We start from the raw sequence: 24,275 nt of genomic DNA, 5'->3' as shown, positions 1-24,275 counted from the left end.
CTGGGGCTGGATCCACTTCCAAAGTGGCTTCGTGTCGCTATTGGCAGGTTAAACTTCAGTTTAACACCACACGAGACCCTGCAGTGCTGCCTGCTTCACAGAAGCTGGTTTCCTCCAGAGAGAATGATGGGAAAGAGGAAAGACAGGGGGAGAAGCCAAGTCTTTTACAACCCAATCTCAGAAGGAACATAGTACTTTTCTTGCCATGCTATATTGAACACACAGACCAACCTCAGCACATGGTACCATGGGGAAGAGGGACTGTACAAAGGTGACATTATCAGAAGGTAAGGGTGGACCTCTGGGATCATCTATAAGAAGGCTACCACAAGGAGAGAACCAAGAGAGCGAGGAGGAGATGCTCACTGACCCTTCGTGGGTCCCTGAACCATCTTGGTCTTGTGTGAATCAGCCACTACCTTTTTGTGTTTAAGTTGTGGGCTATTTATGTTTTGATTTCTGTTTGTTTGAGTTTTTTGATCCGTTGCTTCAAAAGGTTCTTAAGTAGTCCAATTGCTAATTCCTACTGAACACTTAATCAGTGGCACCAACATGGGTGTTCAGGCTCTAGAGAAAACCTGCTTCGGGCCTGCTAAGGAAAAGCTCTACCATTGAGCTACATCCCCAGCCCCAATTTCCTTTTCCCAGATGAAAACAGCACTGAGGCCAAGAAAAGTTGCATGGCTTGGTGAAAAGTGAAGCTATGATGGTGTGAATCTTCACTGTCCCCAAAGGTCATGTGTAGAAGACTTGGTCTTCAGCTGGTGGTACCAGTGGGAGATGACGAAAATTTCCGGGGAGGGGCCTAGCGAAGGAAGTGAGGTCACAGGCAAGGGGGGTGTCTTTTGGGGAGGAAGTGAAGTCAAGGAGGGTGTGTCCATTAAGAGAATACCATTTGACTCTGTCTTGCTCTCACTCTGTTTCACTTCCTGCCCACCATGATGTGAGCAGCTTTCCTCCCTGCAGGGTCCTCGCAGTCCCAAAGCAATGAGACCCAGGCAGGTCCTGGGTGACAGCTCAGAACTGCAGCTTGAGCCATACGGGCCACCCCATGTATACACAGCCTGGGCTGCACTGGAGGGGAAGGGTGGGTGGGAGAATGAGGAACGGTGTCCCCTGCCTTGACCCTGGACGGTGAAGGACTCCTGCCTTCTGCTTTGTGGCTGTGCTAATGATGTGGCTGTTAAGGAGGACGAATTGTGTATTTGCACCGCTCCTCCCACTCCGCTCCTTCTCCCTCATCGCCTCCCCCTGCCCAGCTGCCTTGGGCATCAGCACAATGCTTGTCACACGGTGCAGAGATCCTGGTGGTATAATGGACTCTTCCCAGCCCAATGCTGGTGGGATCTGCTGCACGGCAGACCCGGCATCTAGAGCACTTAGTGGGATTTGCTCAAGGCAAATTGGGGTTTCCCAGAAGTGCGCAGGGGTTTTCTCTAGAGCCTGAACACTCCAAGGCTCTGCAGTCCCCAAGATACCCCTGTGTGGCATTCGCTGGGTAAACATGAACTAAACTAGCAAATTAAAAGATCAGGAAGGAATAGAGGACCACTGCTAGGCTGCCGCTTGGCTGTCCAGGAGCAGCTGAGCAGAGCTGTCCTCCTCCCAGAAGTTGGCGGGATGACCTCAGAGTGTTGGGAACTGAGTGCTGCGTTCTGCATTTCCCAGTCCGAGTTTGTGAACTACCGAACTAAGGGTAGCAGAGATACCTCCAGAGAAATTAGGGGTTTGCAGAAGCAGTGTGAACAACTCAGAGCCACTGGGTTCTCATAATAGAACCTGGCTCAGAGTGTTGGAAAGTGCCCTTTGCACTCTACCTGTCCCCCTGTGTCCTCTTCTGGGCTTTGTTTCCGTCCCCCCAGTGCCCCACGGAATGGGCGGATGGCTGTCGACTCACAAGCACTGGCGACATTCCAGAGAGGTGGGCGCTGTGCCATGCAGGCACAGATGACTTCCACAGCCTGGAGTGTTGCTGGGCTCCGGGTCGTTCCCGAAGGCCGGCACTCAATGGCCAATCTGCAGTTTCACCTCCCGTCTTCCCAGGTTGGTGACCAGGAGGGACAAACAGGAAGTGATTGCTGGTGCCTCCTTCCCTGTTTCCTAGAGCTACAGGAGAGCGGGGTCCCAGGAAAACCTGGGGCGTGGCAGGCAGTGGGGTACAGGTTGCAAATCACTGTTGACAGTTTTCCTTTCACATCTCAGCAGCAGGGCCACCTGTGAAAACAGAATGTGCTCAGGGTCATCTTCCAAGAACCTAAATCAAAGGCATGTGGGCATCTGGGACGGTGCCTCCTGCCTGCCAGTCCATTCCTGGCTCTGGCAGACTTGGTAAATAACCTGGTCTTCCAGTGGATTATGCAATCCCAACTCAGAAACAGTGCTGTTTGTTTTCTAGGAAATGACATTTGAGTATAGAGGCTGCACCTTAGCCATTTTATCCTGAGGGATATGGGGATAAGAACGTGGGACATGAACACATGACGTGTGTGGAATGTAAAAGAGAACTAATTCCTCGTGGCTACTTAGGGTTTTCTACCGCAAATAGAAACCAAGTGGGGCAGTATTCAATTCTAATTTCTGCAACTCCTTTTGTTTTTTTGTTTTTTGTTTTTTTTTTGTAAAGTACAATTGCAGACCTAAGCTTTGCATAACCCAAGGGATTAATCTGTGTTTATTCTCAGCTGCCAGGCACCTGTGCTTTGTCTGTTGATTAACTTTGGAAGATAAAAGTCAATATACAGTATTGGTGTGACTGCACCTGAGGAAATACTGCTCCCTGCTGGGCCAAGTAGTTGTAGAAAATCACATTTTGTTCCCCAAAGGCCTTTTGGGATACATAGGGGAGACATTCTTAGCATTGAGGACAAATGGATTCTCATGGATTCTCATTTCTTACACAATAGGAAGTGCTTAAAACCATACCTCTTTGTTATTTCCTTCTTGGTTGGCTCAGGATGGCCTGGTCTTTGTTTTTGCATCTTCTGTCATGTCCAAGGGTTGTGTCAGAGGCATGGGCACTGTGCACTGCTTACCACCTTGTTTCTATGCAGCAAGTCACACAAAGCAGATTTGTTACTTTCTGATAAGCAGTAAGGGGCAGCAGAGCCCAAGGGTCATTGCAAGCAGGTCCCCATTGCCCGGGCAGTTGGGAATCAAGGGTGCAGGTCCAACTGGCAACATGGAAGAACCAGGCAGAGATCACTCTGGGCTTTGTAGCCCAGGGAGACTGGGATCCTGGGCTCAAACCCTGAGAAACATGCTGACCTACAGGAGACCCGAAAGATCCTAGGCTGAGCCAGGCAGTCCATCCACTTGGGATGTTGCGTGCCGCCAGCTTGAGGACAAGAGAAGAAAGAGGAGCCTGTGGCATGTGCCCACGGCATGGACCCAGTGCCTATAGCTTAGCTGCTCAGGTAACTGGCAAGGTCAGCTGGGCCCAGGATCCAAGATCAGCCTGGGCAACGTAGTGAGACGGAAGGAAGGGGAGAGGTCCAAGCTCACTCAGAGAGTGGTTTGCACCTCGACTTTTTCTTTTTTATTAAAAAAAAAAGTGACATTATGATTTCCTTGAATTTTCCCACCCGCTGAGTCATGGCTTCCCCAAGCAGCCTCCCCTGCTGTTTCACAGCGGGCATCTAAGACCCCCTCACTGTGCTTTGTGATTAGGTCCCCTGTTTTCTGAACCCCACACTTCTTCCTTTTTTTTCTTTGTCTTGGTTTTCCTGATGTACATTTTTAAATCACGTCAAGCACAAATACCCTGGCTTGTGTGGAAAGATCTTTATTTTGGTCTAACTCTTCTTGGATAGTTTGGTTACATTCAAGATTCAAACTCCTCAGCCTCAAACCCACCTTCACAGGTAGAATTATGAGTATACTTTCATAAGCATTGTTTCTCAAAATATGAAGGGGCGATTCGAAAAATTCTGTTGTGATTCCGTCTAACCATCACGACCACCACTCCAATCAGTGAAATGGTTCTCTCCAAGATCCCAGATACCTGTTCATCTAACAATTTTTTTTCCTTTGCAGTGCTTGAAGGTGGTGCGCATCCTTGGAACTGTTGCTCTGACTTAGAATAATCAGGTATTTTCCAGCATGTGGGAACTCCAAGCCCTTGGAATTAGGCATTTTCATTGGGATGGAAGTGGTCAAAGGAAAACAAGACCAGGAATAAGTGAGAGCCAGAGGAGCTACCTGGGTGGTGAGAGGAGACAGAGAGGAATTGAGGGAAATGCTCAGAAGAAAGTACAGTGGTACCTCTGTTCAGAAGCTTAATTTGTTCCCCGATTCTGGAAAAGATGGCCACATTCATGTTTCTGCAGGAAAGATGGTCACGGTTGTGTTCATCACCCAATGCAGAGTTGCAAACAAGAGTAAAATTTTGCCAAACACTTCGATTTACCAACCAAATTTACAGTCAAAAGCATTTGGGAACGGAGGTACCACTGTATTTTCTTTCCTTCTTCTTTGTCCTCCTGACCTTTAATGGTTGCACTGCTACTGAGTCTCTCGGGTGGGGTGCCATATTGATTGGCTTTGGGCCCCAGCCGGGGGACTGGTAGAGCACCCTTCTAGGTGTCTGGGTGGGTGCTGCAGGTATGATCTTGGGTACAATCTCTGATCACTGGCCCGTCCTCTGCTTATTCTGCTTCCCAGAAGCTATGAACCAAGTTGCCCCTCTGCTCTACTGAGCCCTTCCACCATGGTGTTTCTGCCTTGCAGTCAACCAACCATGGACTGAATCCCCTAGAACCCCGAGCCAAATTAAACTTCTCCTTTTAGTTGTGGGTGTTGGGTATTATGTCCAACAGCAGGACTTTTATTCCTTCCATGGGCTGCACCTATGACTTTAAATAACACATTTCCCTCACTGTTCAGGGTTATACCAAGTCCAGAAAAGGAATGAAAAGCATCATACCACAGTAGTATATGCTCACCCATGTTTACAGTGGCACGATTTGTAATAGCTGCATCTTGGAAACGGTCCAAATTCCATCAACTGACAAATGGATAAAGAAGATGTGGGTTTTTTGTGCATTCGAGTACTGCTTACCATAAAGAAGGATGAGCTTGAGACATTTGAGCTAAATGGATGCACCTTGAGACCATAGTCTTAAGTAAAATAAATCGGACATGCATGTTTCAATGCTGCATTGTTTCTCCGGTGTGAGACCGAAAGTGGAAATCAGGACTAAAATATATAATAGATATTGGGAAATGGGACGAAAATGTTCAAGGGGGAAGAAGACTAAGGGAAGGGGGAAAGGGAGGAAGGGGCAAGAAAAAAGTGAAAATAGAAAGATGGAAACAAAGCTTTTGTATGTAGGGAGGAGAGAGGGGCAAGTGGGGGATGGGAAAAAAGAAGAGGTTAGGGTACGTGATGGACAGGTGCAAATTCGTAATGACGAGCATTATCGTTATGCATGTCTACAATGTAACACATACATTAAATAAATGTAACGTGAAAAAAGTAAGAGAGAGAGGGAGGGGGAGGGGAAGGACGGGGGGGCAGGATGGGGCAGGGGAAAGAATATTTCTGTTTTGATTCACTGTGTCCTGATAATTGTTTAGATAACCTGATAAAGAAAACTTTTGAAAAATAAAATAAAATATTTTGCTTCAAAATAAGGATTCAGAAAGAAAAGCAAAGCATTCAAGGTCTGTGAGTGCACTGGAAGGGACCATTTTTATGCTGATTTTTCACATTTCATGCCTTGCCCACCAGGAACACAATATGGCCTGGGTAGGGACCCAGGGGAACCTGCTGGCCTCTCAGCCTCTCGGGTCCCACCCCTGAGATTCCCAGGAGGTCACACCGGGGAGGGAGCTGGAACTCTGGGACAGTGGCAGACAGGACAGCTGACAGCGAGGCCCCCAGAGAAACCCAGCAGCCCCTGCGGAAGGCATGTGGACCCGCACTTTCCAAATGGGAGTTAATAAAAAGGACAGGAGAAACAGAATGGGGTACAGAGAAAAAGGAAATATTTTATGTAATTCTTTAAGGAACTACTGTAGTAGTTCACATACCAAGAAAATTAACAAGGATGGACAGGTACCCATTGTTTATCTTTTCATGTTTTGTTTGTTGTTTTATTTTGTGGTGCCAGGGATTACACACGGGACCCTTATGCCACTGAGCTACTCCCTAGCCCTGTGGACCTATTATCAAACACACAGTCAACTGTTCTATTACAAATGAGTAACAGCCATACTGAACGTGGGGGCAAACGACTACGCATGTGACTTTGCAAAACCAGATGTTAGGTGCTCTAAGAGTAAAGACAAATTATACAAACACCACACAGAAAGAAGGAGAAGGAGGAGGAGGGAGAGGAGGAAGAAGAGGAAGAGGAAGGGAGAGGGAGGAGAAGAAACAGGAGAAGGAGGAGGAGGAGCAGCGAAGTAACAGGAGTCAGAGCTGCTCGTCTCTGTACTTCCAGGTGGGGCAGACCTACGAATAGATGAGACCCAAACAGGTCAGGCCAAAGCAGCAAACCCTGCCTATGTGATGGATTTTAGTGTCCTCCGTCTACAAGTCACTTGCTACTGAGACTCAGTTCAACCTCAGGTTCAGCAGTCATTTAAACTGGCCCAATCTCCGTAGTTTTAGCTGCCAACTCATCTTGCAAATTGATAAAAAAAAAAGGGATGGGAGAGACAGCTTATACTATTTCCCTTCTTTTCTAGCTTTATCCCTTTACTTCCCCTCATTTAATTTTTTAAAAATGCCCAAAATTTTCACTAGGGAGACCATGATTTCCTTGCTCTGAGCCTGAAAGGGTGAATATATTCTTAGAAATAAAGCAGAGAGGTAGAATACAAGTGTTAAAGTAGACACAGCTCCCAGGCTGGCAGAGCTCAAGGATCTGAGGGAAATCATGCAGTCAGACACTTTCTAAATTTCTATGCTCACTGATCTTTCATCCTCCTGCCTATGTCCAGTAAAATGATAGGAAAGAAAGATTGGGCTTCGGAGCCAGGATATCGTACAAAGTCTACCAGGGGACAAGAGGGAATGAATAATGTGAGGGGATCAATGGTGAGGAAGCCAGACCCTTGAGAAGAAGGGTTGCAAAGGGTGGTGTAGACAGAAAGACACTTGGCTTTGAGTGTAAATTCCAGCATTGTGATGTTTGAAAAGAGAAATGGCCGGAGGAACAAACATCAGATGCAAGTGCTGGGATGAATTAGGACTCAGGAAAGCAAAGAGCAAGGAGAACAGGAAGAGATGGCTGCGGAAAGGAGGGTAGGCTGGAGAGCAGGACAGGACTACAGGGTGGGTCACCACAGACAATGGCAGCCCGGGGAAGGTGAAGCAATCACGGCCGAACCTGGCAGGGAGGGACCCAGCAGGGACTGAATGAGACATCTCGGGAGGGCCGGGAGGAGAGCGAGGGACCCTGTCCAGATGGCTGCCCCAGCAGTGACTCATGGTCTCCTGCAGGAGCCGCGCTCCCAGGCCCCAGGGTTGGACACCTACTTGAAATCACCAAGAAGCTTAGCAAATGAAGAACTTATTAAAAATAGGAAGAGTAGAGCCAGCTGTGATTGCCAGATGTATGACTGATGTGTGAAGTCACCCTATGGAATCTCTGCGGTCATGACAGGGCTCCCATAGATTGTGAAATCAGTCCACTTCTCTTCCCTCCTCTTCCTCCTCCTCCTCTAAAACCCTGTGGCTTCCTTTTGTTAATAACCCTCTCCAGGGAAGACCGCGGGCTTCACGTCACCTCAGGGCAATTTAACGAACTGATTGGCCTGGGGAAACTGGGAGTGACTGAGCAAAAGCTTAGAAGTTTTAGAAGCTGGTGTCTCCACCTTGAGGAAGCGAGTAGGGTGCAGGTGAGGACCGCTGTCCCCCGTGACCAGATTTCAAGGCAGCACGCGCAGGGAAAGGCAGCCCCTCCTCCTTTCTCAGCTCCAGTTCCTCGCTCACGAAATGGCAGCAGGGCCGGAACGGGAGTTGGGTTGAACCGAGAGTCACAGAAATGCCTTCTAATTCTCCTCACATCTCTGAAGTGATTTCTTAACAGGGTTTCTGAGATCGCATCACGGCTAAGTGGGAAAGTGCTAACAGGGTTCCACAAGGAGAAGAGCAGTTTTCAGTCACTGTCGTAAGCGGCCGTTTTATGAGAAGCCCCATTTCTGGATAAGGATTATCACGGAGTTTTGGCTTAATTTGTCATGCTCATTGAATTTGTAAGAGGCAGCGTGGGTGCCATGAGTTTCCAACCTCTGCACCAAATAATCTCGAAGTTTCTTTTTGGTTTTCAAATACTCCGATAATTTGTAAGGGGTTGACCAAAAATTATGGTGCGTGTTTAAATAAAATACGATTTATTACAATGAAAGACATATCGCCATGAATCTCACTCGGAATCGTCCCCTCACTTTGAACAAGCTTATCCTATCATTTGTGCAGTTTTCTAAAGCAGCTCTGAAGATTTTCTTTCACAAATATTCTCCCACCCTGTGATCCAGAATACAGTGAATGCCACTGCTAAGTGTCATTCGATGGGAAAAAAGGCTCGTAAAAACATGACGCCGTGCCCTCGTTCATTTTATTCACTGGATCTGATACCACGCGACTTCCGATTCTTCCCCAAAGTCACAATGACCACGAAATGGAAATGCTTTGAATGGATTCCAGGTATTGGGCAGCTAGGACAGCACAAAAGACACTCAAGAGAGAGAACTTCCGGAAACGTTACCATGGAATGGGCTGATATAGCGCAGCTCTTCTGGATGACCAGGAAAGAACTGTGAAGTGTATGCCTGGTAGCAGTGCCAAGCAGCTATATTTACAGAAGACCGTGGAGAGCTGTGCTCAGGGCAAGTCTGTGCCAACAAAAGACAGGGCACAGACAGACTAGCGTGCCGGGTGACAGGGCACAGCACACGGAAAGAGCAATTGCAACAGCAGGAGGACAAACGAGGCTTTTGGAATTCCGAGGCTCTGCACCTCAGCGGAGGGCCCTCCCCTGGGTCTCTAGGTGTGATCGACAGGCACGACTGACAGGGTGCAGGTAAGCGTAGGGGCTCTTGACACACACGCTCGTCCTAGATTCCCTCTGGTCTTAAATACCATTGACATGTCTGGTATGGACACTTCTGAGGGGCTATAGATAGAAGGTGAAGGTCAGGCCGGGAGAGCCTCTCCGAGAGCAGGAGCGACCTCCTGGGATTCTCTGATCTCATTTCCTACCTCGCATAGGGCAGTGAAGGCAGGAATGACCACAGGATGCTGTCTAGAATCAAATGGAAGAGAGTGACCGCCCCGGCTCTGTGGCCTCTAACCGCACCCGAACGGCTTCAGACGCTGGCAAAATGATGGCACGAGCACGTTCGGAGAAAGGGGGAGACCCTGAGGGGGATTCATGGCAATGAGCCTGTCACCCTAGCAGTATTTTAAAATTTAAACGTCCACCATCCTTGTCGATGACACAGCGGATGGTGAGCCCTGCCTCAGGCTGCTGCCCTCACAGGTGTCCCTCTGCCGGCCACGGCCAGCTGCACCTGCTCGCTCCTGTGTGAACTCACAGAAGCCATCGGGAGCGCTCTCCAGCTGCATTCACGTGGGTGAGCCCAGGAGAGGGGCCGGAGGTCACCTTGCTGTGTCTGCAGCTCACATGGGGCTTGGTCACTCGCCCTGGCTGCTTGGAAATTCGGGTTTCCCAGGCACTGACAAGGATCCGGGCCTGTCCACGACCCTGTGCTGCGCAGCACACTGGGGGGGGGGGCGTCTGCCTTCTCAGCCTCCTGCCGATGCGTAGGTCACACGTGCGCTGGGAGGAGCCTGAGAAGCAGCAGTGCCTTCTTCTCCAGCATCTGCCTCCTCTGCGAGCCATCTGGGTTTCTAAGGATGACTGCGGTCCAACCGAGATGCTCCAGCACTCTGCGTATGAATAACCGATCTCCTTACACACAGCCGGAAAGAAGCACAACGGGGAGGGGACGGGAACCTGATGGGCTTGACTCGAGGCCCACAGAAGAGACAAGAGTGGGACGTGGGTGACAAACTTGAAAAAGAGATTGAGCAAGGGGTGGGGAGCCAGCTTTTCCCCAGGTCCCCGCGTGCTTCACTCTGAATAGGAGCCAAGAAGCTGGAGTTCACCGGCAGGTCAGGGAATAGAAGTTATGACACCGAGTGAGTGGCTGCTGAACGGGCCAGACATTTTGTTTTCCTCTTCCCTTTGAGTCCCTTGTGATAACGGCCCCCATCTGCGTTCTGAGGAGGAGCCCGAAGTGTGCGACGCTTCCTCAGGGTTAACAGGGGAGCAGCGCGACGTCATCACTGTGCCACGTGCATCTGTTTGATGTTGGGCATCTGCATGAGATTTCATCTGAAGTAAGAAATACTGTGTTACTTGGGCTTATTCTTTGAAGATCATCGTCACACGGAACTGTTTAACTTTCTGATCGCTTAGCTCTCTGGGACATCTGGATAATTTTCAGCCAAAGGCTTTGCCGTTAGGAGAGGTGAACAGTGACCTAGGCTGGGCGCGCGGGCGATGATGGTGTCAAAGACATGGGATTAGAAGTCCTGAGGACCTGGTCCCCCCGGGTCAGGGAAGGTGGCCCGATGGCAGAACCACGAGCCATGCAGGCCCACTTCAGGAGCTGTGTGAAAACAGGACCCAAGGCACCAATGCAGGGATCCAACTCCAGTTCTGTCTTACACTTACGCCAGAACTCTATGAATAACAAGTGGTCCAGAGTGGCCTGTCCTCTTGGGGGCCATGAGTCACAACTACCAGACATGCTACCCAGGGCCAGAGCTTGTCATCCAAGCATTTGGCTTCTGCCTGTCACCTCCATAATGTGCAGAATCCACATTCAGTCCCGTCACCTGAGCTAGACTCGATCAGTCTATAAATTCTACTCATAAGCCTGGCTCATTTCAGGTCAAGTTCTGAGACAGGATAATGAATTAGGAACACGAATGGAGGTAGGTTAACATTAGATAAAAACATGACTAGATATAGCTATAAGTTATTACCAGCACCATCACCATCCTGAACCTGCTACCAAAACAACAGGCAATTTTTTCCCCTCTGCTGAAGCAAGACTTTTTGCACTGTAAAGGAAAAAAGTCAGAGGTTTGCTGGGAATCATTTTGGGGATCTGAGACCAAGACGTTTCAGAAGTATGAACATAAGACCAGCAGAGGAATTAAACCCTCTCCCTTCCCTGACCCTTGTCTCCTAGAAACAAGAGCTAATACACAGTATTCCCTGGGAAAGGAGGAAGACTTTGGGAAGTTTAATCCCCGATGTCCCTGGCCCTGGAACGGATATTTAGGTGGAGCAATGGCCTGCCCGTGGGTTTTGCACATTAAATTCTGGGTACTACCCCTGCTCAGCCTAAGTCAGCTCCCCTGGTAATTTCACCTCCCTGCCCGCTGGCTGTTAGATTAGGCAACTGCGGCGGGCTGGTAACTGGATAGCAGCGCATTATGCAGTTATGTGGGAATTCTGGTCTCTGGGGCAGATGGAGGTTCCCAAGCTCTGGTCCTGTGCTATTTGGGCGTGTCCTTTATGAAACACTCTTTATGCAAAAAAACAAACTAAAAAAATAAATAACCATGACCATTCGGGGATATGTTTCAATAGTGACATGAAACTGACCTATTTTTTTAAAGGGTTCTTGCCACAAAGGAGAAAAGTTGGTAATAACAAAAAATAACTCCCTTCTCTGCCTGATGTTTGTCCTCCAGCTTGTCTGAATACTTTCTTTTTGGGTACTTAAAAAAAAAAGAATTAAAAAGCAGTCAGATGATTCTCTCTCATCAATAATAGAGGTGCTTTGACCTTTTACTCCTTAAAGAAATCACTGAACTTGACAGGAAACCAAAGTGTAGGATTTTGGATTTAATCAGTGAAAATGCACAGGAAATTTGAGTTTCAATTTTTGTGCTTTTGATAAAAACCAAACTCCCTGCGCATAATCGTTCACCTTTTATCCACCTGGCTTTGAGGAAACATGAAGGAGAGGACAACAGGTGCAGCTGAGGGACGTCATACCTCCTGTCCTTCCCAGCTGTCCTCCCGCTTTGTCCCAGAGGACTCAAGTGTTTCATGGGGATTTGGGTCTTCCAGGCAGATATTCCTACAGGTCACTTCTAAAGCCATGTGAGGGAAACATGGAAAACAGGCGGAGAAAAGGAGGCTGGAGAGGCGAAGACAGAGGAGCTCGCTGGAACAGGAGGCTGGGAGGAGAAGAACTCAGAGACGCGTGTGTGACTCTACTGTGCCTCCCCCAGGCACTCGAAGGAGAATTGTAGGCGTGATTTAGAACTGGGACACCCGATCTAAGACGAGAGAAGTCCAGACGGTATATTTAAGGTGTGTGTGAACAACAGGGTTCAGGCACACGGAGGAGCAACTGCCAGGCCCCAGCATAATGGACGAGACTCTTCTTGCCTGGTTCCTCCTAGAATCCCTGTGTCCAGCGGGGCCGAGGCCACGCGCGGCGTGTGGGCCAGAGACACCTCCCCACCAGTGCGTTTCCCATCGGGGTCTCTGCACGGGCGCGGAGCAGCCCGCAGCAGTACGTGGTCCGCGGTCTCTCCTTCTCAAAAGGGCTAGAGGAGAAACTAGAGCTACGCCCACTTCACAAGAGTTTCCAGAGCCTGGGAGGAAGCCACTTCATAATTATTTGCAAATAGATATCCCAGAAGAAAAATTTCCAAAGGAAGGAGTGTGACCACTCAGGTGTATAAAATTTTACTACAGGAAATTTACAAAAACACTTCATATTGCAATAAATGAGGTCTGTTGCTGATTTAATTATTTCTCAGACCTCAGTATTTGTTATCACATCCACGTGCTGTGTGGGAAACCAGATACTCACACTTGGGCTGGAGTCGGCAGAAGTTTCTAGCAGCTGGACCAGCACGGACACTGACCAGTACCGGCTCATCACACTGCTCCTGGCTTCACACGCGTTATTTAGTAGACTCACAGCCTGCGCCTAAGGCCAGCGTTACTATCTCTGTGTCAAAACCCAAACAACGGTTCAAATGGTGCAGTAGTCTGCTGAAAGACCTTGACATCTTCTGTCTGGCTGGCTCTGAACTGATGTCCCCTGCTACGCCATAAGACCCAAGGTGCTCAGGTATGGAGAGGATGCATTCTGCAACCGATTGATCTTTCCCTGGTTCTCCCACCTGAACATCTCAACCACAAAGAGCCAAGGGTTTTATTCTGTGGCCTGCAATTGTTTGGACTTTCCCCACAGCTGGATCATGTACAAAACAAATCCTGGCCCAGGACGTGATTACCGAAAGACAGCAGCTGTGGGGTGGGGCTCGCCCATAGCTTCATCTGAGGTCAGTGGTGAACAAACAAGGTCAGGCGGAAAAAGCCTTGGTGATATTTGCCAAAGGAAGAAGCCCTCAAGAAGAGTGGGGTCGCCTTGGCAGGGGCAGTCTACAATGCGAGGGTGCAGTGCAGCAGGGGCACCTCGCTTTCCAGTTCCTTAGGAGGAAGGAGCTTTGCTAGACAATCAGGAAGACCGCTGAGCTGCAGAGCTTGAAAAGACGTGCTGGTGACTTGAGTAGGGCTGCTTTACAAGGCTTGGGAGCTCAAAGCAGTTTTTTAAGCTCTCTCCAAAAATGATGCCATTCCCTGAGGCTTCTCTGGTTTACAACTGAGCCATTTTGTGAGCAGCAAGAGGAAGTGAGCTGTGCCAGGCAACACACTAAAGGCTGAAGTAAAGCACAGTGTAGACCTGGACGCCTTGGCTTCCAGGTGAAGGTTCTGCCCTCGGTGCACAAGGTTTGCGACACCCAAGGAGTCTCCAGACACTTCTTCGGCGTCATTCACGTGTCACAGGTATATCGGAAATATATCTAAATTCTCCACTGTCGGACTGGGAAAGTAGAACTTTTTATACACACATATTATAAGTGCTGTCTGAACACATGGGAAGAGGCCAGAAGAGCCAAAGAATCTGTGACAGGGAAGGGTAAGAATGAGTAGATGTGCTTTAGAAAGAAAATAAGTAGATTGTAGGTGATGTAAAGTCAATACACAGCTTAAAAACAGAAAGGGGTAGTCATATTTGGGAACTAGCAAATAATCGCTATGTCTGGATTGCTGGGTTAAGGAGAAGAGTTACGGAGCATCAAAGCATGAATGATTTTTGCATATTATTATAAGGGAGTTAGATTTAATGTTGTGGTCACCGGGATTCTAAGAACAGATTTTAGACAGGGGAGTGGTGTGGCTACATTTTAGCTTTAGGAAATAGTTATGATTCTAATTAAGCATAAGAAATCAAAGACAAGCATTTATATCTACTTTCTAGAGAAACCTCCTAAAACAACAGGGAGGACATTTTAAAAGGTATAAACTCCCAAGGCCAATGGCATCTGTCAAAAAGAGGTTGGGCAGGAGCTGACAATTGTGCTGGGAGATGGAAAGAGAACCACAGCAGTAGCTGACGGGCAGGGTGGGGAATACTACTAAAAACTAAAAGCCCAATAAAAATGAGGAAGAAGAAGCCCAAAAGAGACAAGATGAGTTGCTCTAAAGAATCTGGAAGGGCCAGGAATTGATGGCTCTTGGTGTTTATCGCGACGAGGGAATGCGGTGACATCAGAAAGCAGAGTAAGAGGCTGGGTGAAACAGAAGGGTTGAGGGGAAGACCTCACCGGAAGGACGAGGTCTGCCATTGCTCACCTCAGCTCCAGAGGCTGACACCCCAGCTCCTTGTCCTCACAGAGGGAGGCGAGGCCTTTTTTGGAGAAAGTGACCAGACCTCAATAAACACCTACACGGACCTGACAGTAAAACACCCAACGACACACGCGGACCCCAGCTCATCCCGGAACTCGCTGGGCAGATCCACTGCACACGCAGGACTTCCGGTCAGCTTCCGGATTCCCGGACACCCACGCAAGCAGCCCCAGATCTCCAGATGTAAGAAATTCTCCCATGTGAAAGACTTAAAAAACAAAAGGGAAAACACAGAAGGAATGCCAGAGAAGAAAACATCAAAACCTTTTGCTTATCGAGAGTCACCGTGTCCGTGAAGCAACAGGATGCCATCATAAGGGAATAATAAGTGAACGAGAGAAATCTCCTGACAATTAAAATATGAAAGTAAAATATTTTCAAAAATCAACAAGAAGATCCGAGAGAAGCTTGGAGAATATCATCTAGAAAGTGGCACAGGAAAGCAATGATTGAAAATAAGAAAGTGAAATACACTTAATGTCATTGGGAAACGTCAGAACACTAAGCATAGAGAGAAAATTCTCCTTCAAAATTCTAAAGAGAAAAACGGCTCCTACGTAATGAATCACAAAGGCAGTGGACTTCTTAACAGTGGCCCGAAGTTACAAGAAAATGGAGACGTAACTTCAGAATTCAGAGAAAAGTGATTTCTTTCTACCTAGACCTTCCCACTGGGCCACACTTTCGCTCAGAATGGAAGTGGAATCAGGCTGTGTGGGAAACACGATGTGTGTTCATCCGTGTGGATTGTCCTTCACCTCCAGGGATCTTGTGCTCAGATCCAGTGGCTGTGACGGGAAGTGACGTGGGCCATTTCCTGGCCAATGCCCGACGAGAGGGTTGTGAACCCTGTGCAGAGCCCTCCTGTGGAGGTGGCAATACCACAGGCTTGAAGCAGTTTGGGCTGAGGGAGAGCTGCTCAGTGGTTGAGCGAGAATTCAGCACGGCTCAGGCGCTGAGTTCAATTTCCTGGCACTGCAGAACAATGAAAAAAGATTGAAGGAGTTTGGATCACTGAATGAAGGCATGGGCAACAGCTGCTTTGGACAGGCCGGGCTTCTGGCCGATTTGTGAGTCTGGGGAGACTTGGAATAAAGTGTGATAAAAATGCAGTGAATGTTGACATTTTAAAAAACTGTATTACAATAAGAGATACATTGCCATTAATCCCCCTTGAGGTACAGCCTCTTTCCCTTGAATAAATAAATATATATATATCACCAGTTATCGAACTCAGGACCTTGCACTCGGGAGGCAGGCACAGTGCCACTGAGCTAAATCCTCATCCCTTCCCTTGAACACTCTTATCCCCTCATTCTTGTTACTTACTGTCTGAAGCAGCTCTCAAGTCCTCTTTCTTCAGTGTCCTCAGTTGCATTGTCCAACCTGCCTTCGTGTGCTGAATCAGTTTAGAATTACCTTTCAGGGTCATTTCAACTTTGGGGAAGAGCCGGAAGTCGCACAGTGCCAGATGAGGCCGCAGCGTCGTGTTTTCACGAGCTGCCCTTCCATGGGATGATACTCAACAGCAGCACTCACCGTATTTTTTTTTAAATCACATCTCACAGAGACACTCATGAAAGAGGACTTCCAGAAGTATTCCAGACAGTAGCAAGAAGAATGAGATCAGTGTGTTCAAAGTGAGGGAGAGGACTTCCAGGGGGATGAATGGCAAGATGTTTCTCACTGTAATCAGTTCGTATTGTGTAAATACATGACACACACTGTATTTTGATGAGCTCTTCTTATGGTGAACCATGGAGAAGGCATATTTGTTACTATAGCATAGTTCCGCCTGGCCTAATACACAGCCTATGAAACATTTCTCAAGGAACGTATGACAGCCTGTGACCCAGCAATTGTACTTCTAGACTCTTGGTATCACCTCTGTCTATAGTACCCAGATACTTTCTATTCATGTCACACACCATAGTGAAAAAGAAGCAAAAGAACAAGCCACAGGTACTAGCAAGGACATAGATGACTCTCCCAAGCGCAAAAGCAAGCCAGACACAAAAGTACATCCTACAGGATTCTCTTATCTGCAGCTCAAGAACCAGCAAAGCTGGTCAATGGTGACAGAAATCAGGAGAGTGGTCAGAACACTGGGGGAGGAAGAGGATGGGTTTGGAGATTGTGGATTGGTAGAGGCATGAATAAGGGGAATAAGATAATAAATAATAAATAAAGGGAATAAGATAGCTGGAAATATTTGCTGCTTTCTTCTGGGGGCAGTTACGTGCATGTAAACAATTTAGTGATTTATGTTTGCTGTATCTCAATTAGAAAAACGATTTGCTGAGAAACTCCTGGAGACTGGGTCTTCCAAAATGTAGTTATAAGCCAAAGCCAGAAAGCCCGAGATCTAGGCCACCGGAAATGCCCCTGAGGACAGAGATGAGGGACCTTCATGCCTGGGGTGTGGCTCAGTGGGAGGCGCTGGCCTGCTGTGCAGCGGCCCTGGGTTCGAGGTTAGCTCTGAAAACGTCCTCTGCGGAGATGGCCAGTCCAGGATGGCAAGTGACTCTGGAGCAGGCTGGGAGGCAGACCTGGTGACAGGGCCAGAGACGGGATCAAAGGCAGGACGCACTGAGAGGAAGAGAGAAGGACACCGATGACAACGCAATGGAAACCAAGGCAGTGGGAGAAAAGCCATTAATGAAAAAGAAGCCCACAGGGGATTTGTACAAATCGAACACTTTTATGGTTGACATAGTGTTACTTCTATACAAGTACTTACTCCTTCCTCTTTATCAAAAGTTAATTTTATTTATTTATTTATTTAGTTGTTGTTATTCTGCAACAGGGTCTCACTATGTAGTTGAGACTGACCTGGATCTATGTAGCCCAGGTGGGTCTCGAACTCACAGCAATCCTCCTGCCTCAGCCTCCTGAGTGCTGGGATTACAGGCATGTGCCACCACACCCTGCTTTCAAAAGTTAATTTTAATTTCACACTGTGCTCCATTACCCTGCTGCACTGTAACACTGTGTGGCCTGACATCCTTTTGCAAGATAACCAGATGGTCAGTGGACATTGAAAAGGTCGTTCCGTGCAGTCTTGCAAAGCTCATGATAACTTTTTTTTTTTTTTTGGTACCACGGATCAAACTTGCACTTGCAAGGCAGGCGGCAGAATGACTGAGCTACATCCCCGGCCCTCATGTTAAGTTTTGAAGGCTGTGTAGTTCTGGGCTGGGTGATCAGTGGAGGCATCTAACTTCCCTGCAGGGAACAGACTGGGTACTGAGAATGAATGAGTCTGAGGCTCTGTCATGAGATCCTTTAGAAGGCCCTAGAAATGCAACCTGAAACAGAAGTGTTGGGCTGGGGATTTAGCTCAGTCGGCAGCACGCCTGCCTTGCAAGTGCAAGGTCCTGAGTTCGATGGCCGGTACCAAAACCAAAACACCCCAAAGGTTAAATGATTGAAAACAAAAGTGTTTATTTTCAAGAAATGTCTTGAGTCATATTCATTGTCACAAATAGTATTTTTTAATTGGAAAAATTAATCTGTGATGCTTATGTGGTAAATATAAATTTATATGAAAAAGTTAACCTATTTGAAAACAAGGCTATATTAGAGGGGAATTTGTATCTTCTTTTCTCTCTCACACATGTGACAGGATTATGAAAAAGTAGAAACATGAATTTTTCCATGAAAATAACGCCAGTCTGTATTTTCATGTATATGGACTAAATCAGGGTGAACCAACATTAACACAAAATTTATGAGTTTATTAACTAATGGGTAACATTTCTAAGATAACTTAAATTTTATGTTGGTTGGTGGTTTTCAACAGGTAGAAAGATTTGTTCTTATGTTTTAAAATTATATGAATATGGGAAAATGACTTATTAGCAGTACTGTGTGTGACAGGCACTGTAAGTCTTGACCTCTCCGACAGTTGTTTTCATCTGTCCATAAAACATCTGGATTATTTTGGTAATTGGATTTTTGCTTTGGTGAGGTCTTACAGTAGAGCTGTTCTGAGGGAATGCTACTATATCACTCATTATATGTTTTGTCCATAACAGTTTTGGACAGATTTATTCTAGTTAAGCCCTAAGTGTTGATGTGTAAACTTGTTTTGATTAAAGAATTTTTCTATCAAAAAACAAAAGCCCACGGAATGTCACATAAACATGTTTTCTGTATTCTGTGGGTTTCTGTATGGTTCAGCTATAAATATAACCAAAATGTTAGTGAACAGTCTCATTGGGGGCTGGGGGTTTAGCTCGGTGGTTCCGCTACCTGCCTCACAAGTGCAAGGTCCCGAGTTCGATCCCCAGTACCAAGAATAAATAAATATCAATAAAAACCAATCTCATTGGGAGGAAGGAACATGGAGAGGAGCAGGCAGCAGAGGGGTAAGGAAGCCGAAGTCTCCTCGGCCTCACAAGAAGGCACTGGGGAGCGCACACATTCAAAATGGTGAAAGCCATCAGATGCCCAAATACGCATGTGATTTAGAGACAGAAAGCCAGGAAAGTCACAAAGCGTCCAGAGTAATCTGCCCTGGGGGTCAGGGCACAGGGCTCTGCGCTTTCTCGCTGTGAGCTTTGCCATGTTGTTGCCTTGTCAGGGGCCACGTGAAGTATTTGAGCACCACATGGACACAATCACAGCCCTTTTCAGAACACTCTTCAAAATCAAAAACAGAAGAATTCGTTTCAAAGCACATTTTGATCCCGATTAATTTAAAACAAACCTGTGCATAACACCCCGTCATTGTGTAGGGAGAGCTTGTTGGAAAATCACGTTGGATCCTTTAAGAGATCCACAGAACTGGGACGGCAAACTGGACCCTGAGGGTGACCTGTGGGGTCAGGAGGTGACGGCCAGGCTCCTAAATGTGATTTTTTTTAAAAACACAGGTTCTATTAAAGGGCACCGGGACTCTAAAACAAGGCAGCCTGGAGGCAGAGAGGCTGTCCTGAAACTTCCATGGGCCCAGTAGCGCTTCCATTTGGGAAAATAACAGGCCCTGGGTTAGATACAGCTCCAAGGATCAGAAGCAACCAAAAGCACTCAGCTCAAGCTGGATCAGACAATAAAGGGGATCTCTTCTCCCCTACAATGCTCAGAGGGGCCAGGCGTGGTGGCGATGCACACCTGTACTTCCAGCACTCTGGGAGGCTGAGGCAGGAGGATTGTAAATTCAGCCCAGCCTGGCTTAGAGGTTAGCAAGAATTCATCTTAAAAATGAAAAAGACCTGGGGCTGCAGCTCAGCGTGAAGGCTTTGGGGCGTTCACATGCCTCTCTCCTTCCTGCAGGGCTCAGTGGACTCATCCACGTCCTGGGGACACTGGGCCATTGGCCCACACTCCTGGCACAGCCTCAACGCCTGCTTGGACCAGGACAGCGCCCAGGCTCTGGACTCTCGGAGCTGCACTGGTGGAGGGGGCAGCCACCATGTGCCCAAGGGATTGGGCCAGGGGACCCGCGAGGGACAGCCAGTGTCCGCCATGCAGCCTGCTGCTGCCTCAGGAGTCTCGCTGTTAGAACATTGTCTGGGGAGACTCCCACGGTTGGCTTTTATTTTTTTAGATAGGGCAGAAAAGCAGTTGAGTTTTTTTACAATTTTATTATTATTTTTTTCTTTTTGGTACTCAGGATTGAACCCAGAGCCTCTGCACTGAACTACAGTCCCAGCCCGTGTTTATTTCTAACTTGACACAGGGTCTCAGTCTCCTAGCTGCCCAGCTGGTCACTAACTTGCCCAGTCCAAATTCATACAGGCCTGCACCACCATGCCCAGCCTTACTCCTTTCTTTTGAAATTCCCCAAGGAGAGGGCCGGGATTTAGCTCACTGGTCCCACTGCCTGCCTCGCAAATGCAAGGTCCCAAGTTGGATCCCCAGTACCAAAAAAAAAAAAAAAACAACCACCCCCAAAACACTGAAATTGCCCATGCAGGCTGGGGTGTGGCTCCATGGGAACATACTTGCTTAGGCATTTGAGAGGTGCTTGGTTAGATTCCCAGCCTGGCAAACAGCCCAAACAATAACAAAACCCCCAAAAGCTGTAGTCTATACTTGTTATAAAAAATTCAAACATAGCCAGGGATGGTGTGGCAAATAATTATTCTGGTAATCCCAGCTTAGGAGGGTGGAAAGTTCAAGCCCAGCCTAGGCAGTTTAGTAACCCTTTGTTTTAAAATAAGAAGGGCTGAGGATGCAGCTTAGTGGTAAAAATGCCCCTGGGATTGATCCCCATACAGGCAGGGCAAAGGGCGTGGCTCAGCACTTCCGGAGTTCAGTCCCGAGAACCAAAGTAACAGTGGAGAGACAAGAAAATGCAGAACAGGAGATTCGGAAGGGCCAGTGGAGTGTTTTTCCGTGAAAAACCACAGGTGGAGCAACATGGTCCCTGTCTTGTGCTAGAAGGAAAATGAGGATGCCGTGCTCTGGTGAAATAGAGGGTTAAGGGTTTTTGACCAATGGGAAGGCCCAACAGTGACCTCAGAGTAACAGGCAAACCCTAAAAAAGCCCCTCGGTCAACTCACCCTGGGGAAATCATGGCAGATCAAGCAGTAATTCGAGCCCTGTGTTACCGTGGAAGACCGTGTGTAATGGTCAGATGTAGGACTGGATTCTCCCAGAGGTTCTACACTGGGCTACTTATTTGCAGTGCTAGGGCTGGAGCTTTCCATGTGCGAGACTATCACTGAGCTATACTCCAGTCCTTATTTATACTTGCAAAAAATAATGCCTGCTCTACCAGTAGTCATGAGGATCAAAACAGGTATAATGCATAAACATTACCAGCTTCATGAGAATGTGAATAAAGTCTGAAGGTTTTTAAAGTTTCCTCAATTCATATTTCAAGTTTTGTCTCTATTTTTGATACCAACTCATATACACCAGGAAGTCTGATGATGTCACACTTAGTTGTAGGTGCAAGCGATAGTGTGAGTAGTGTTACACTCCTGCAGCAGGGCTGCCCGTGTAGACACGGACACCTTTCAAGCCCCCACTTGGTTTCCACAGGAACTGCGACCCTAGTTCCTGGGAAATGAGAACTCTGTCTACAATGTGGGCCTCGCAACTCACCCAGTGAGTGATGGAAAATGTCTCAGTGTAGGAAAAGCCCAGAAGGGTCGCCTGGATCCAACAAATGGAAAAATAAAACCCTGATGTACACGTGTTCAAGAGAAACAACGGGCCACTTGGAGATGCTTGCATTTGTCATTTTTGTTGTTTGCAACTTTTGGTCAATATGTTTGCTGTAAATACCATAGCTAAATCTTTAATGACAATACTTTTTATTTTATTGTTATTTTTTGCAGTACTGGGCATTGAACCCAGTGGCTTCTCACTGAGCTACATCCCCAGCCATTTTTATCTTCTATTTTAAGACAGGGTCTTGTTGAGTTGCTCGGGGGTTTGAAATTGTGATCCTCCTGCTCTGGTCTCCCAAGTGCTGGGATTTACAGGTGTGCACTACCACACCCTGCTTGACAAGGTCCCTTGTTTAGGCTAAATTGTGGCCACAGGAGAACCTTAGTGCTTTTAATTCTATAATTAGTAATATTATGTACATTAATCATATCACCTTAACCATAGGAATTAACGATGCTAAACAATCCTAAATATGGTACTAATTAACAATGTTGTTCTGTGTATGAATTGCATTTATCACTGATCAATGCTTTACAAAATATTGTTGACATTTTAGACTAAATGGGCTAACACACATTAGGGTTTTAGACTTGGAAAAGTAGAGAAAAATCTGGGTGTGGTGTTGCACTCTATAATCCCAGTGCTTAGCAGAGCTGACCTGGGAGGGTCACTGTGAATTTCAGGCCAGCCTGAGCTACTTGGTGAGACCCTGACTCAGAAAACCAAAAGAAAAGAAAAGAAAGTAGAAAACAAATAACTAGTGAATAATTTCGTATTGCCCAGTATTTTATTGTATTCTCTTAAATGGGCAAATATTTAACAACTGTTTCCCCAAACACCCACTAAATTGATGAATGCTGTAAAGCAGTTCTGAAAATTTTCACCTATTACAAATATGAAGAATTTACAACCAGAAAGCTGAAACTTGAATTTGTACTGTGGTAGAACTAAGCACAAAGCAAATTCAAGGTATATCTTCTAGTATTTTAGTGACATAGACAGTTTGATCCCAAATGCTCAATTTTTTCCAAAGTTCTCATTAAAAAAATGTGACGAATTCCATAAAGTACCAATGGACCAAAGTTTGTAAGGACAGAATCGTCTGATCTCATAATTATGAAAAAAAGTAGATTTTATAGATTTTCCTTATCAGAGACTGGGTTTATATTATACTGAACATTTTGCAAATAAGATTTATTTACAGTAACACAAACAGTATTGAGACAGGAGATTAGGGCGTGGCAGGGCGGGCTGGGGAAGTGGGTATGACCTTCCTGTGATCACACATCCTGGACACACATGCGCAGAGCAGTTACCAACCCCCGGCACATGGACTTCTCTTGAACTGGAGGTTTTCAATAGGACAGCCCAGACCTGACCTCAGCCTGAGGTGTGGGGTCCCAGCCCCACCTCTCAGGACCTGGTCAGAGAAGTTCTCTGGGGTTTCTCCAGATTTGGATGGCATAGAAGACACAGACACTGAGCAGAGCTCAGCTTGTTATCATGGGTTTCCTCAAAATGGCTCAGCCTTTCTCCTTATCTTGTTTTTCCTTTCACTCGGCCCAAGCTCACTTTGCAGGGCCAGTTTATCCCTCACTCTTCACTTTTACTTTTTCAAATAAACTTTGTCATTGCTTTTGCTCGCTTCATTCAGTTCTTTGTTTGAGGTGAAAGGAACCCTGATTCCAACTCCAGAAAGAGAGGTGAGCAGCCCAGAACCCGCAAATGATTACTTGGTGAGCCCCTTTTAGAAGGAGCTGCACACTAATAGTCTAATTTCTCCCATTTTAGTGCTCGCTTTGGCAGCACATATACTAGAACAATTTCCCCTATTTTACCAAGAGAGGACACGGAAGCTTGAGAGCTTAATGAACTTGTCTAAAAAACCCATGCCCACTAACCTACTCTCCAGTGAAGCTGAGACTGCCAATCCTCTATGGGTTTTCATCTTTTTCACTTTTCAAAATTTTCTTTCTTTTAAAACCTGTTGGTTTTTAATTTTAAAAATAATTTTCATTTTCTAACACAACTTTATATCAAAAAGGGAAAGTGTAATAAGTCAATATCTAGTGTTAAACTGTCCTTTTTCTTCTTCTTCTTATAGAGAAGACAGTGAGTAGTGGTTTGCACCGTGGTACGTGAAAGTATTTGTGTGGTATGAATGGAGTCAGGCTTGCTGATACAGTTTAAATCTTCCTGGATTCGGGTCTGGGAGAAGGAAATACCTCCTAATGACCAATGAAGGAAGCTTGGAGGTGAGTTTTCAAAAATCTTAAATTGAGTTTGTACCTCTGTGTCTCAGCCCTTTAGAGGAAACATATTTCAGATCAAGATGATGAACACGTCTCTTGGGTTCCCAGCTCTTTCTTTGCTCCTGTTCTCTTTATGAGAACAATACTTCTGGG

At 46.8% G+C, this 24,275-nt stretch overlaps 1 long non-coding RNA gene across 1 annotated transcript; it reads right to left on the bottom strand.

Moving 5' to 3' along the window:
• Positions 1–1,064: 1,064 nt before the first annotated feature.
• On the bottom strand, positions 1,065–24,275 carry LOC117286552. Its single transcript, XR_004517744.1, has 3 exons — positions 24,160–24,275; positions 2,923–3,042; positions 1,065–2,214 (listed from the first exon to the last, which is right to left on the bottom strand). It is a non-coding gene; the product is annotated as an uncharacterized LOC117286552 (long non-coding RNA).

The sequence above is a fragment of the Fukomys damarensis genome, unplaced genomic scaffold (genome assembly GCF_012274545.1).
Source record: "Fukomys damarensis isolate Sample0158 unplaced genomic scaffold, DMR_v1.0_HiC HiC_scaffold_17, whole genome shotgun sequence".
NCBI classification, from domain to species: Eukaryota; Metazoa; Chordata; class Mammalia; order Rodentia; family Bathyergidae; genus Fukomys; species Fukomys damarensis.
Note: the sequence above shows the minus strand (reverse complement) of the source record. Positions and strands in the feature narration are given on the sequence as shown.